The following is a 15420-nucleotide window of genomic DNA, read 5'->3' as shown; positions in this document are numbered from 1 at the left end:
GAGTGAGTGAGTGAGTGAGTGAGTAGATGAATAAATGGGATTTCTACCTTGCTTCTGATTCCCCGTTGTGCAGGGATGCAGCAGGATGCCAGTCAGATGCCGTTCCCTCTCCCATGGGGATCCAGTGTGGAGGTGAAAAGAGCCCCTGAATGAGTTCTTCCAAGTGGCCTGAATTTTACGAGGTTGCTTTGACACCTGTAACTGGGTGACCTTGGTTGGCACGTCAGGTGAGGAAAGGTTCATCTTCCAAATGAGTTTCAGGCTAAGATTTAAATGGTCTGAAAGAGTTAATCAGATGAGGAGTGAGTGAGTGAGTGGGGTGGAGGATGGGCAGGGGAGAGAAGAACATTCCAGGAACAGAGAAAAGCATCATGAGAACCCCGAGGCAAGAGTGAGTGTGGCCCCTTAATGGAACCAAGAGACATTCACTCTGGCTAGAGAGCAGGAAATGATGGGGTGAGGGCACCCCGGCTGTGTAATTCTCTCCAAGGAGTTTGAACTGCTTCTGAGGGCAAGAGGAAACGACTGGAGAATTTTAAGTAGGCAAGTGATATGAATAGATTTGCACTTTAAAAGAAATCCATCTGGAATCAGAGTGGAGAATAAATTGGTGGAGGGAAAGGGAGAAGGGCAAAGCAGAAGGCCGTTGCCATGAACTCTGAGTGAGAGGATGGCTGGGAGAGATGGTAGAGACATTGGAGGGAGAGAGATTCAAGATTCCTTGGGTTCCAGCCAGGGGATGCATTGGAGGCTAGGGAGAGCACAGAGGACTTATTTGCCTGGGGAATCTATAGAAAGGGAATACCCTAAGACTCTGAGCTCTAACTATATGGTCCCTCTCTACCAGTGGCTGGTAAGAAGAGGTCTTCTCCTGACAACCACCAGCAATGGGCTGTTACAGATGAAGAAATCAAGGCTGCAAGGGACTACCTATTTAGCCCAACATCAAAAAGGCAGAAGTAGAAAAAAAAAAAAAGGCAGAAGTGGCTGATCAGGACTCAAACCCAGACAAGCAAACTCACAAAGCCCACATTCCTGCTCTATTGCAACGGTGTCTGGGGAGAAGCCCCAGTGCTATACTGCCTCTGAGTCTGCTTGCTTTACACACATCCTCCCTTGCACTGTGAAGATCGACTCTTGCCATGTGCTGTGCTCAAAAACTTTGTGGTTTCTTCTTTCTGAGTTACAGAGCACAGTTCTCTTTTACAACTTTAGTCTCAGGAGGCAGCAGGAAAAGAGTGATGGAAAGGTAAGAGATGTGCCCACCCCACCAAAATTGAAACCTGCAGCCATCCTGGGATTTGGGAGTGGACAGGATCCAGCAAAAAAATTAAGAATAGAGGGAATGGGATGCCTGGGTGGCTCAAGAGTTGAGCGTCTGCCTTTGGCTCAGGGTGTGATCCTGGGGTCCTGGGATTGAGTCCCGCATCAGGCTCTCCGCAGGAAGCCAATTTCTCCCTCTGCCTAGGTCTCCGCCTCCCTCTCGGTGTCTCTCATGAATAAATAAATAAAAATATTAAAGAAAAGAATGGAGGGATTGTAACAAAAGAGGCAAGAGTGGGAGAAACCTCATCCTGAGTCTAGAGAACCATGACCTTTCCCATTTTCTGCTCTTCCCCATGATTCAACCATATGGTGGTGTAGAAAGTGCAAGACTTTGGATCCAGACAGTCTAGGATGTGAATCCAGCTTCTATTTATTAGTGGTGTTGAAGTTTTTAGCCATTTATATTGATTTACTAAGCCTCAATTTTTTTTATCTGGACAGTGGGGATAATTACATCCATATTAAGCATTCTGAGATAGAATAACAAAGAACATACATGGAGAATGATTGATTAAGGCATCTGGTGCATGGTCAGTACAGAGAGCACTGGGTTCCCTCATTCCTGGGTGACCATTGCATTTACCATCCAGTGGGGACTCTTGTAAGGAGAAAGGGGATGCTATAATCATTTCACTGGGACAATAGGCAAACACTGGACTGTTCCAGCAAACTGGGACACATGGGGCAGCCTGTTCACACCCAACTCTGTCACCAGAAGCCATAAAGTCATTGCTACACAATTCTGCTCTGGGGTTGTTGGAACTCTTCAGTCTTTTAGGTCATTCATTAATTCATTCATTCAGCAAAATAATGCTGGGTCCAGCACTGAGTGCAAGGGAAACAGTAGCTAACAAGATCCATTGCATGGTACATCTCTTGCAGGAGCTCAGAGTTTCATGAGGAGTCAGGCAGTGACACCACAGTGTGATCATCACAAGCTTAGGGGTAATGGTAGAGTATCTGGAGGTGAGGCACGGATGCATGGAATTCAGTGTTGGAAGAGCCCCTTGAGACTTAGTCCATTTTACAAACAAGGATACAGAGGCCCAGAGAGATAAACTGACTTGATTAAAATCACCTACCTAATAAGGGTCCGACTAGAACCCAGAAGGTTTTTTCTGATGTATGACACCCAAGATGTTGGTGACACAATTGCTCTGGGCAACTAGAGATCTTCCCTGGGCTCCACCCAGTGTCTGTCCCATCTTACCCTCCATTGGGCTCATCTCTGGACCATCTCTGCTCACCACTTCTCTTCCTTTCCTCTCTCTACATATTTAATTAGATACTATGGGAGATGCAGACATTGAATGAAAGAGGTTCTGACCCTTAGGAAGATGAATGAATGAAGAGTAAATGAGGAAAAAAAAAGACAGAAGAAATTGTTCATTAGAGGTAAAAGCAATGTGCACTGGTGATTTAAGATGATTAATTCTGGTGAAGGAATTAGAGAAGGCTTCTTTTGAAAGGTGGCATTGATGCTGAGCTGGACATTTATCAGAAATTTTTTAAATAGATGGAGAAATGGGAAAGGCAGACTGAGACTAGCATGATCAGGAGCATGGAGAATGGAAACACATTTCCTATTTATGTGATTGTTGATGGGGGCCCAGGATGAGAAATTTAGAGGAACAGTGATGTAAATATGTTGTAAAGAATCTTTAATTCATTTTGAAGGGGTCTTCTTAAAAATAACATTAACAAGTAATAAGAACAACAATATTAATAATAATTCGGTGACTGCCACAAGCCAGCCATGCTCACGACCATAGTTGTTTAGATGTAGACCTCATGACAAATATTTGAGTGTGGTGTTGTAGCCCCATTTTGTAGATTAAGGAAATATAAGCTTACCTGTTCATCTGAGGTCACAGGGTTGGTAAATGACAGGTAGATGAGCTATTGAATCCACGCCCCTTTGGAATAGGCAGAGGCCTCAGAGAAGTGTGGAGCGAGGTGTGGGTATAGGCTTTGCCACCAAAATGTCCTGGATTTGAATCTTACTGATACCCCTTCCCAACCATGTGACCTTGGCTGTGTCAACTTACCTCTCTCAGCTTCACTTTTCCTATCTCATAGGCAAGCATAATTATAGTGTGTATTCCAGGAGTGTTATAAGCATTTAGCCACTGGTTGGCATGGCATTGACCAGTCAGGATGGATGCAACTTATAACCAGTCAGAATGGCCATTATGAGGACTGCCTCTACCCACTTCAGATCAGGCTGTTGTGAAATTTAAGTAGCACTGTGCTTGTAAGTCATTTGGAATGGTACTTAGCACATTATGAGCACTCAAATCTTGGTGAATTAGAGAGAGTTTAGGGTAGAACAAGAGCAGAGTTTGGAAAGGAGAAGTCTGATGGGGAGAAACTGTGGGATGCATTCTGAAGGACTTGGCACTGGGACATATGTCCATACAGGGACAAGAGGTTAGGAATTAGAGCCAACAGAGCCAAGTTTGAATTTCTGCTTCTTGTTTGGTGACTAATTTGTGATACCACTTTAGACACATTACTTAACATCTTTGAGCTGAGAGTCCTCACAAGTAAGCAAGATAAAAATAGCCTTCTTTATAGAGTGATTGTAAAGACCACGTGTTATAGACTAAATGTGTGCGTCCCCTCCAAATTCACATGTTCAAATCCTAACTCTCAATGAGAAGTATTAAGAGGTGAGATCTTTGGAAGGTACTAGATCATGAGAGTGGTGTCTTCATGGTCTCACTGTCTCTGCTGTGTGAGGCTGCTTGAGAATATGGCCATCTGCAAACCAGGGAGTGGCCTGTCATCAGACACTGGATCTGCCAACAGCCTGATCTTGGACTTCTCCATCTCAACAGCTGTGAGAAATAAATGTTTGTTGTTTAAGCCAGACAGTCTGGTAATTTGTTACAGCAGCCCGAGCTAAGATGCCATGTTAATGATGCCTAGGAAAGGTTGCCTTTGTGGCTTCACACATATTCTTAGAAGGTGACTTCTCTCACTATGGAGTAGCTCCTTACTCTCTGACAAGGGAGTGTTCACGTTCTCTTCCCCATCATGGCTGGGAAGATATTTCCCAATTGGACATTGACTATATCTTGATGTATCATAGTAAAGTGGGTTATCATGATATTTAATTTTTTTTCCTTTTCTTATTTTACTGGGCCCAGGATGTTGAATGATCTGTTCAGTTGGCATTTTCCATGTTATTATAAATTGACACATGTGACAAGTTTAGACTCAGGCAATGCATGTAGCGGCTACTTATTTGTTTGTAGCTGAAAATGGTGCCAAGAGGTAATAAGAACAAAGGTCAACTGGTGGAATCAAGCTTGTGCTTCTCTTTTTTTTCCCCAGTGCTGCTGGTTGCCTAGCAAGGTGTGGGTGGGATGCGTGTATGCTGGGCTCCCAGGATGGTTAAAACTAGAGGAGACAGATTCTAGTGGGGGAGGCAAGGGGATGTGGGCAGCTTGATCTTAGCTGAGCAGAGGCTTTGAAATGATAGAGATTTAAATTTTAACCCAGGCTCTGAAACATGGATGCCTTTGGGCAGGTGGCTTTATGTGTCTGAGTAACAAAGTATAAACATAGCACAAGATAGGAAGGAAAGAATGGGGCAGTGTGGGAGATAATGTACCTCAATGTACCCAAGTAATGTCTGCATCTCAACATCAAGTTTCCACATCCCAGAGAAGAGGGTCCTTTGTGCCTTCCAAGAAGATGTTTGAACTGGCTTAATCAGCTAGGATTTGAAACTGAGTCTTTTAGTTTGCAAAGCCCAAGTTCTGGGTTTCATTTTCTGAACTATTTTGTGCTTTATCATTTTGGCATGTTTATTCATGAGTTCCCTTTCTAGGGATGCCTTCATCTTTGCAAGTCTAAATCTTACCAATATTTCAAAACCAGCTCAAATGCTACCTTCTCCAAAAAACCTCATCTTTTTCTCTGTTAAGCATTTGTGTATTTTTATATATTTTTAGATTCCATGAATTAGCTCCCCTGCTACAATATAAACTCTCAGATAGGCTCAACTCTGGATCTTCCATAGCACCTAGGATGGTGTAATGCCCATAATAGGTATTTTATATTTGTTTCTTGTATTGAGTATTTGCAGAGAGACAGGTTATTTGTTGAAAGGACTCAAAAAGCAAAGAAATGCAAGACAGTAACTAGGAAGACAGTGGAAATCTGGAAAAGTAGGTTTTAAGATGCTGCCCATCAAAATATTTGCCCATTAAGGTTTCTTAAATTTTTCCTTCTTGTAATATTTGAAGGGGGAAATCATTCCTTTGTACTGTGATTCTATTTGTCTCAATATTTGTTTTTGTCACTGCCAAGGCAAAGTGGATGTCCATTAGATTTATTTCCTTATAACAAGAACCTGCATTGTTACTGGCTTCTTATTGTGGTGATCAGAAGTTCTCTAAACTTTGAATAATTTGAAATGAAGCAGGAAGGAAAGGAAAGAAAGACCAATGTTAGAAATATTTGCCATAATTTTTTCAAGCTTTTTTTCTTGGTTTGTTAAAATGATTAGAATTCTTAGTGAAAGCAAAGGCCAGAATTAAGAATAAAAGAAAGCAGATTTGGATTGAAACTTAAACTTATGAGATGGATTGAAAGTAAACCTAAAACCAAAGGAAAGAATATGTTGTATGTTGTAGATGCTGAGAATAATATATTCAAGATGGATTGCTTGGAGGCAGCCATTAACTCCTGAGTTTATTTAATGAAAACACTTTTGGTTTTGCAGATAGTCTTCTGGTTTGTACACACATACACATTGTTAAAAACATGTATGTGCTAACCTCAAATGTGCGAAAGATGCAGACACTCATGTCATAGTGAGAGCCTCATTCCAGAGAGCTTGAAATACCATAAAATCCCTAATTATATCTTCAGTTTTAGTCACAATCTTCAACAATACATTATTAATGATATTTTGTACGTTAATCTTTCACTTCTTTCCCTTCACAATTAATCACATGTCTGGTTGGCCAATGCTACGTTCATTAAACATTGAATTGAAATGAAGCTCTGCTGCTTTGGATATGCTTAAAGATTTCCATCTTAATTTTGATTGTAATGTGTTTATGAGGCTTATGTTTTCTATCACTTGGCTCAAGACATTTTTCCAATTGCCCATTTTTATTTTTTTAAAAAAAAACGGGACAAAGTATAACAAAACAGTGGTTTTGGAAAAAAAACAAGCAAACAAACATTTATTTAAACTTTATTCTCTCATTATTAAACTTTATTCTCTTCAAATAAAGTCTTCCCAGGATCTCAGTCTATAAAGCATACAGAAATGGAACAATCCCAACTGAAAATGGGAAAGGTACACAGGATCTCAGAAGCTCCTCTGTGGGCTCCCCAGAACCTGTTTAAAGATCTTTGCAATATTGTATTCATATTTATGCATTAAACACTACTGTATAGCCCAAGATGGTGACATTGTCAGAAAGGAGTTTGGCAAATACTACTATTAAATAGTTCAAAGTGTTCATTTGTCAGCTTATGGAGGGAAGTCTTTTTTGGGTGAATCAAGTAACTTGGGTATCAGCATGTGCTATATGAACATAACAGGTTGTCTGAAAACACAACTTTTGAAAGTGGATGACTATCTACATTTCACTGGTCTCGAATCACCTGTCTAGGTGCAGTCCTGGATAGCTCTGTCCTCTTCCCTTCTCTGATGAGTGTTCTGCTAGCCCCTTGCCCTGAGCCCTACCCTTCCACTCACCTGTCCATGGCCCTCTGCTCTGTACCCTCTGGCCACCTAGGCTGCTTCACAGGCACAGAATGAGGAGAATGACTTTTGAAGGCTTTCAAGTTCTTAAGGCCTGTGCAGTATGTGGCCAGTTGGACCTTTGACATCAACCTCACACAAATTTTTATGTTGGAATTGCTGTGATGTCAGGTGTTTCCCTAAGTCTTTACTCTGTTCATTTGGAAAATTAGTTCTTTGTTCACATTTGTTAGCTTTTTATTCAACACATATTTGATGAATGCCCAATACAAGTAAAGTACTGTGCTAAATGTTGTGGGTCCTCCTCCACCTCCTCCCCCTCCTCTTTCAAAAGCCTATGCAAACAGTACCTCCTCCATGAACTTTTCCCCTCTTCATGCTGTAAAAGTAGGGCTCCTGGCTCCAGCAGGTGCTTTATATATAACTATACGCAGGCACTTATTACAAGCTACAATTTAGCCATTCATGGAACTGTCTTCCACTTGTATATGACCTTCTTGAGGACAGAAGTTTGCCTTAATCATTTTCGTCTCACTCATCATGGTGTGATTTGCACATATCAGGCTGTCTACATACTGAAGGAAGGAGAGAAATCTGTGTGCAGTGGATATGCCTTAAGGTGGCCCTCAGTGAGTCATACCCTTGTATATCCCCTCCCCCAGAGCGTCGGTGGCACCTGTGACTTCATCAGACAACAGAATATGGTAAAGGTGATGTTGTAGTCTCTCCCATCATTGTGTTATGTTATGTAAGACTCTGAGCAGACTGGAGTGGAAGATACTTCTGCTAGCTTTGAAGAAGTAATCTGCAGTTTGTGGGAGGATCTGTAGAGAGTTTGTATAGCAAGGAACTGAGGGTGGCCTCCAGAAGCTGAGACTGGCCTCTGGATGATAGAAAGTGAGAAAACATGAACCCGAGGCATACACTTGCAAGGAAATGAATTTTGGTAACAACCCGAGTAGGTTTGTAAAGAGATTCTTCACCAGTCAAGCCTCCAGATACAAATGGATCTCAGCTGATGCCTTGATTATACCCTTCTGAGAATCTGAGTGGAGGTCCAAGATAAAATGCCTGGACTCCTGACACATGGCAACCGTGAAATGGTGGATGTATGCTGTTTTAAGCTGCAGAGTTTATGGCAATCTGTTATGCAGCAGTAAAAGAATTATATGTGGGAGAGGATGTTGAGCAGGACTTCTTCCTGTGGCTACAGAAGAACCACCTAGAGTCCAGAATAGAAGGCAAAGATACAGTGGTTCTCTTTACCTAAAGAGAGCTGCTAGCATTCCTCATGGTCGGCAAGACAGATCTTACCAAAATCACTCCTTGTTTCCTCACTCAGATTACAGAGGAAAGGATGGGGAGGAAGAAGGGAGAGAGCCTATAAGTTTTGCTGATGGAGAGTGTTCAAGTGAGAAGTGACTACTCCACCCCTCACCCCTCAAAGTCAAGTGATAGGCTTGTAAGATTGGGGCCAGCCACAAGAAGTGGTGATGGTAATCTTGGTCCTTAGTTATCCCTATTCTTGGGTTATGGGTTTGACTCTTGAGCAGAAGAAAAAGGAATGGGAATGAGTTGGCAAAGTTCAAGAGAGGCTGGCAACCAGGTAATCAGTGCTCTCATCATTTTGCGTGCCCCAAGTTGTGATTTTCCTGGAGGTTGAGAGAATGTTGCACAATAAGCTGGGATTGACCAACGCAGGCCATTTACCAGTAGGGAGACTGCAACAACAGTGGGAGCTGAGTGGGAGACTCGAGAGGCAATCCAGGTTTCCCACAGAAGAGATCTGTGCTTTGCAAAAGGGAAGACTTCATGGGGCCCAGGAGGGAGGCACTCAGGAGAGTCAGCACATAGATGCCCACCATATAACGGGCATCTATGGTTGAAAGCAACAAATATAATGAGATAATTCAACAAATTTAGTTGAGTAAGGAATAATTTGTTCTTTCCCTGTTCCCCCCATTTCTTCCCTATTTTCAATAATGGAAGAGCTAAAAGTCTATCTTGAGGGAGAAAAGGAAGTGAAAAATTAGATGGAACACCCTCACCGTCAAATTCTCTCAAACCACATGTCCAGCCCACAAGACAGAAGAGAGTATCTTTGTATCTAAGATGAAATTGAAGTTTTAAAATAGAGAGGACTTTTAATTACTAAAAGTAACCACGAAGTTATGTATTATACCCAAGTGTCATCAAGGGATGGAAGAGAGGGTTTCAACAGAGTATGGCTGAAAGCAGTGATTGGAAAAGAGACTGATTATTTCATGTATGTGACCCCAATGAGTTAAGACTCCCTAATACACTTAGGCTTTGCTTTCAATGAGCTCACAGGTGAGTAAAGGCGATATAATAAAGTCAGAAATAATTTAACACATACTAGAGAGGATGAGAATGAATGTACCATATCAAGTGTTCTGGGAATTCAGAGGATAGATGGAATTTTCTGATTGGAAGACCAAAGGAGTTATCACATGTTGTCCATAAATTTTCTTTAACATCATCTCAATAATTATGATATGTGTTTGAAAGCAAAAAATTCTTCATGGCTAACATCCCAAAATCATAAAAGATGTTGGACTATCTTTGTTTCATTTATTTTATATATTGATGGATTTTTTACAGGATTGGACTCTGCACAATTGGCTGAGTATCAAGCTAAAACCTCTGAGTTATGTTCTAGTTTTTCTTCCACTGCTAAGAAATGGCCATTTAAAATAATAGCTTAAATTGTCTTTTCTTCCTCCCTGTCCTCTCAAATGTAATCTTAGTGAAGATGGAAAAAACAGAAATGTATGTTCTTGATATTATGGTAATTCAAAATAATAATGAACTCAATCCTTTTCTGATAGTTGTGTTTATTTAATGCTGAGCCTTGGAAAATAAGGAAATGAGTCAAAGTATCATAGAAAGTTAAGTTGGCAAGGATATTAGAGTTTATTTAACATGACCTAACTAAAACAGTGACAGTGAGAATTGAGAGGAGGGGATGGATTTTCAAGTTCCTCAGGACTTGACTATTGGATGTAGGGGTGAGTAAGGGAGAAGGAGGAATGCGTAAGACACCCTAGATTCTTCCTTGGGCTTCTGGATGGGATGTGGTATCATGGAATCAGAGAATCCTGGAGAAGGGGCAAAACTTAAGAGAAAAGTATTGCATTCTGTTTTGAGTTCTGTGAAAGTTTGTTGAAATCAGGAAATACAATTTATATGAGTTCAGTGTCTGCCTCCTGAAGTTATAGGTATTGAAGTGCTTTAGTCTTGGTGGATGTTTCTGCTTGTGAAATAGAATATCAAACTACCACAAAGGGTATAAAGGCAAATGGACATGTATGTGGACATTCATGCATACATTAATTCAAAAATATTCTCTGTGTGACACTACCTGTTGGGCACTGTTCTGGTGCCAGGAGTAGACTGGTGAGGCAATCAATGGTCAAGGCTCTTGCCCTCCTGGAGCTTACATTTGCATGGGTGCATCAGACAATAAACAAACAAGTGAACAAGAGTAATATGAGGTTAAACTCAGTTCTATACGGAGATGAAAAGGTCAGTTGTGTTAGAGAATGTGTGCCTGGGACCATGTGAGATTGGATATTGTAGTCACTGCTGATTGTCTTTTATTTGTTTTTATTTTTTATTTTTTTGCTGGTTGTCTTTTAATTGGAGCTATTTCTGCTCCAACCTGCCTCCCTCCTTGTACTTGCTGGCACAACTTTGATTTTTTTCTGGGCGCTTAACCTCTGGTCTTCTTAGCAGTATGATCCCTTCCAATGTCAATTGTGATTGTCTCTTCCTTCCTGCCGGTGATTAGTGTGAGTAAAGCTAGGCCTTGGCCAGTGGGGTCAGAGAGTTGGCTGTTGGGGGGCCCCTGACAGAGGTTTTTCTTGCTGATAAGAACTGCATGGAAAGAAATTGTATTTTGTTCACTAAACACCATCCTGTCTTCATGATATATGGAATCTGTGACCCCAAAGGAAACATTGCTGGCCTGCTGAAGGTGCAGAGTGGAAAGTTGGAAAGGACCTCGGTCTTTGATGGAGTCTCAAAGCCACTGATTTATCCAACCTCAGAACAGTCCTTCCTTCGTGCTATATATTGTGTGTGTGAGTTACCAAGCTTTGTTTTCACTATTTCTCCTAGGTCTTCTTTGTTACTGAAAATATCCCAACTGATATATGTGAGTCAGAGGAAGACTTGTTGAGAAGGTGACTTTCAAGCTAATATATGACTGTCATGAAGGAGCCAAGTTTTGGAAAGAGCTGGGGGGTGGAGAGGGGCAAGGAAAAGAGCATTCTAGGCAGTGGGGACCACAAATGCAGAGGCCCAGAGGTGGAACCAGGCATGATGGTTTCAAAGAAATGAGAGCTGACCACTAAGGTGGTGTGTTGAGTGATAGCAATATATGTAGAGACAAGGTCAGAGAGGTAGGACATTGCCAACTTACATGAGGAACTTGGACTTTTTTCCCCCCAACTTTTTTTATTGTAGTAAAATAGAGGAACATTAATGCAGTGGAAACCACTGGAAGAGCAGGTCCATTTCTTTCATTTCTCCATCCCTCACACCCAGCATGTGTAGTTGAACTAAAATCTAGCTTACAGGTTTTTATTTTGATCAAAATAATTCTAATAACAGAAAGATCACTTGAAAGTGAATATTTTTCTCTAATGCTCCAGTGTAGAGAGATAAGACCTTTCCTTGACAACAGGCAAAGGGGTTTCTCACAATTCTTTGATCAGACACAACTTCAGAAACTAAGTTTACAGGTAAAGAAAGTCAGGAGCACATGCAAAACTGTAGAGATGATGACTGCTAATTAGCTGCATCAAATGACTCTTGGCATTCCTAATTTTCACCTTTTTGTAACAATTCAATTCATTCCAAAGTTTTACCAGAGTAGACAGGCATGAAATGAATTCTCCACGGTAGGTTACCAATGGCAGAGAAATTGCGAGCTCTGAAATGGCTGGAAGAAATCATGTGAGCTCTGGCTCTTGCTTTTCCCTAAACTCTGTGGATTCTGTCAACATTAATTCTGTGAAATATGTAGGCTGCATTATTTGGGAGAAATGAACAGTTTTATTTTCTCTAAGCCTTATCTGTATTCCATCTTCTCCCTGAGCGCTGCTCTCATGGGGAGGATATTCGCTAGTGGGCATGTAGTGTAGTGGATGAGAACTAGGAATCAGGATGCCTGGGTGCTCATTGGGCCCGGATGTGGGAAAAAGATAACGATGTAGGGGGTTTCAGTTGACTGTAAATTGTCTGTAAATCAGTAGTGTAGTGGGGCTGCCATCATCCAACATGCTGAGTTTTCTCTGCTCTCATACTCTGGTATGCCCCCATATGCCAGCCACATGTTACTCTTTGCACTCCATTAAAAAAGTCACACTATTTCCTCCCATTGGATCCTTTAAAATGTACCATTCCTTCTTCCAGGAATGTCCTTACTCTGATTCTCTGTCCTTTAAAATGTAAAGTTTTCTCTCAAGCTTTCTGTGTTGCTCATGAACCTTGTGTGCTTTCTCAAATTCTCTCAAGCACCTCCATCTTTCTCTTGCAGCTGCACACTTTCTGGGTAATGTCATCTCCTCCTTCCCTGGTATCCTTGAGATCCCTGAGTGGTTGGAGTCTGAGCTGAAGCTCTGAACTTGCATCACCTTCATGCATCACATGCTGTACCCCTCCCCTTTCAGACTTTTGCGACTGAGACTATAAAGTCCTACTGTTTGGGTATGGGATCCAGGTGCTTGATTAGATGCTGAGGGCCTGGGAGATGCACCTGATGTACAGAGGAAACAACTCACTGTGGGGTGACCTACAGTAAAGAAAGCCAACAATTAGAGAAAGGAGCAGGGTCAATAAATTTCAACTCCTTTTGCCCTTTCTTGGGTTGTTCAGAGGTGTAGTTTCTCTGCAAAATTTCCAGAGAAGTCTTGCTTGGTGAGTAAACATGCCTCTTGAGTTGCCAGCTATGTCTCTGGCATATTGCTTAGTGGTAGCTGCTCTATTGCATTGTGCTGCCCAGTATCTTTCCTTATTTCATCCCCCCTTCTCCCCTAGCCCTTACCACCCTGGGCTTGCACCTCCTAAGTTAAGTTGCAACACTTTAATTTTTGTCCTGGGACCTTTGTGACCTCTTCCCATAGGGCTTTGTTCCTATCTCTACTGTGGGGCAGAGGAGCCCTCTTAACCCACATCCCCTTTACCTACTCTTGGATTTCTCAATGCTTTCCATTTCTTCTGTAAACTGCACTCTGAATGCTCATTGCTAGTAGACCTCTTGCTGTAGTCTATGTGTACTAATGCTTCTACATGAATTGTATGCTTATCAAGAATTGGTTATGGGCAGCCCGGGTGGCTCAATAGTTTAGCGCTGCCTTCAGCCCAGGGCCTGATCCTGGAGACCCAGGATCGAGTCCCACGTCAGGCTCCCTGAATGGAGCCTTCTTCTCCCTCTGCCTGTGTCTCTGCCTCTGTCTGTCTCTCTCTCTCTGTGTCTCTCATGAATAAATAAATAAAATCTTAAAAAAAAAAAGGAACTATAGAGTCAAATGAGATGTGGTAAATTAACTGTTAAAGTTTAGGGGGGAGCAGTGGTGCCTGGCTGGCTCAGTCAGTAGAGCATGTGACTCTTGATCTCGGGATTGTGGATTTGAGTCCCATGTTGGGTGTGGAGATTACTAAGAAGTTTTTTTAAATCTTAAAAAATGTTCAAGGGAGCACTGTAGCATTTAGAAATGTTCTGTAATCATAAGGCTCTCCAAGTGTGTTTAAATTTTTGTTCTACTTTGAAAAAAACAAAACTAATCATAGTTGATATATGCAAGAAAGAATACACAGAATGCCAATTCATGGACCAATAGTTACAGAAAAGGCCTTGGACCCATACCAAAAGATTGGCTGCACTGAAAGCTTTACAGCAATTGATGGATGACTTATACATAGGAAAAAGCCATGCTACCCAGCATTGAGCCCTGGGGGACACAAATTACCTACGGATCAATCTGCTGCTTGAAAATTTAGAGAGGAGCTAAAGTCACTTATCAATGGGGAAAGTTTTCTTAGGGAATAATTGTCCAATAGAATTGAAACAGTTCTAACTGATAAGATATTTTCGAGAAACCATGATGGAAAAGGTGAAGCAAGTGCTACCAGTATATACAAAATCCAAGTAAAGATTCTCAGCAGCTGCCTGTGGCAATACTGCTGAAATTCCAAATTCTGATTTTTTTATTGTCAAAAAGTAAAAATCTCCAATATTTAAGACATATAAATTATTTGCTTTTTGAGATGGATACTCTTCACAAAAATCAGTGTAGACAGACCCAGAATTATTCTATAAATTGATTTTTTCCCCATAAATTTATTTATACATTCTGTGAGGAAACACTTGAAAAAAACAGACATCTGGAAAGCCAATTCTTTAGCAATGTTTTCTAAATTGTAGGTCCTGATTCTTGGGGGAGGGGTCATAAAATTTACTGGAAAAAAGATTTAGAAAAATAAAATGAGATAGAATAAAGTAGAATAGAAAATATCAGTGTGCATTATATGTTGTAAAGGTATTTCATGAACATTTGTTTTCCTCTATGTGTGTATGAGTGTGGCATGTGCGTATATGGAATATAAATTTTCTAACTATGGTCAAATTTCTCTTGCCTTGTATTACTGGCAAAAACTTTGGAGGTCTATGGTATAAAATACTGCTTCTTAATGTTTTGGTTATGAATACAGTAAAGAAAGAGATTTAAATAAATGCCAGGTTATTATAACAGAATACATTTCTTTGTTCCAAGTTAGGGATCAAGGGGCTATAAAATATTTTAAAAAATAATATTGGAGTTTCATTTTAGAAGAAATAAGAGACAAGACTGGAGGTTACATATAATCATTAAAAATTGCTAACATTAAAGGAGATTTTTTCTTTTTTTTTCAATGTTGCATTTAATGGGGAGTGAAATTCCCAGTTCAACATTTACTAAATCTCAGAGAAGAGAAAAATGTTGCCTGAGGTTGACAATATTGGAAAAATTCTGAACTACAAGAGAATAATTAAGAACGTGGTTTAGTAACCGATCCCAGACAAATTGGCGGTTCCAGTGATTTACAGAGAGATGATATGTAACAATGAACTAATGATTCCTATTTATTGCAGTTGAAACTTAGCATCAGGGAAGAAGGCCTTCAGGCTATGACAAACACAGACAAATCAAAAAATGAACGAAGAAGATGGAAAAGGATGTGTGATATCAAATCTAGAGGCCTGATCTTCTCATCCTTCAGAAGGCAAAGGGCCCCCGGGAGGACTTGGTTGAACTGAATCCGTAGTCAACTACAATATGACGTGTAAAAAATGTAAG

At 40.9% G+C, this 15420-nt stretch overlaps 1 long non-coding RNA gene across 1 annotated transcript in view; it reads left to right on the top strand.

Annotated features, from left to right (window-relative positions):
• LOC129510553 (uncharacterized) overlaps nt 1-15410 on the top strand; it is a 59834-nt gene extending 44424 nt beyond the window's left edge. Inside the window, exon 5 of the long non-coding RNA XR_008664613.1 lies at nt 15216-15410. This is a non-coding gene — a long non-coding RNA (uncharacterized LOC129510553). The remainder of the gene's footprint in view (nt 1-15215) is intronic.
• The last annotated feature ends 10 nt before the right edge of the window (nt 15411-15420 follow it).

Source organism: Nyctereutes procyonoides, unplaced genomic scaffold (genome assembly GCF_905146905.1).
Source record: "Nyctereutes procyonoides isolate TBG_1078 unplaced genomic scaffold, NYPRO_anot_genome, whole genome shotgun sequence".
In the NCBI taxonomy this organism is placed as follows: Eukaryota; Metazoa; Chordata; class Mammalia; order Carnivora; family Canidae; genus Nyctereutes; species Nyctereutes procyonoides.
This window is presented reverse-complemented; position numbering and strand designations above follow the sequence as displayed.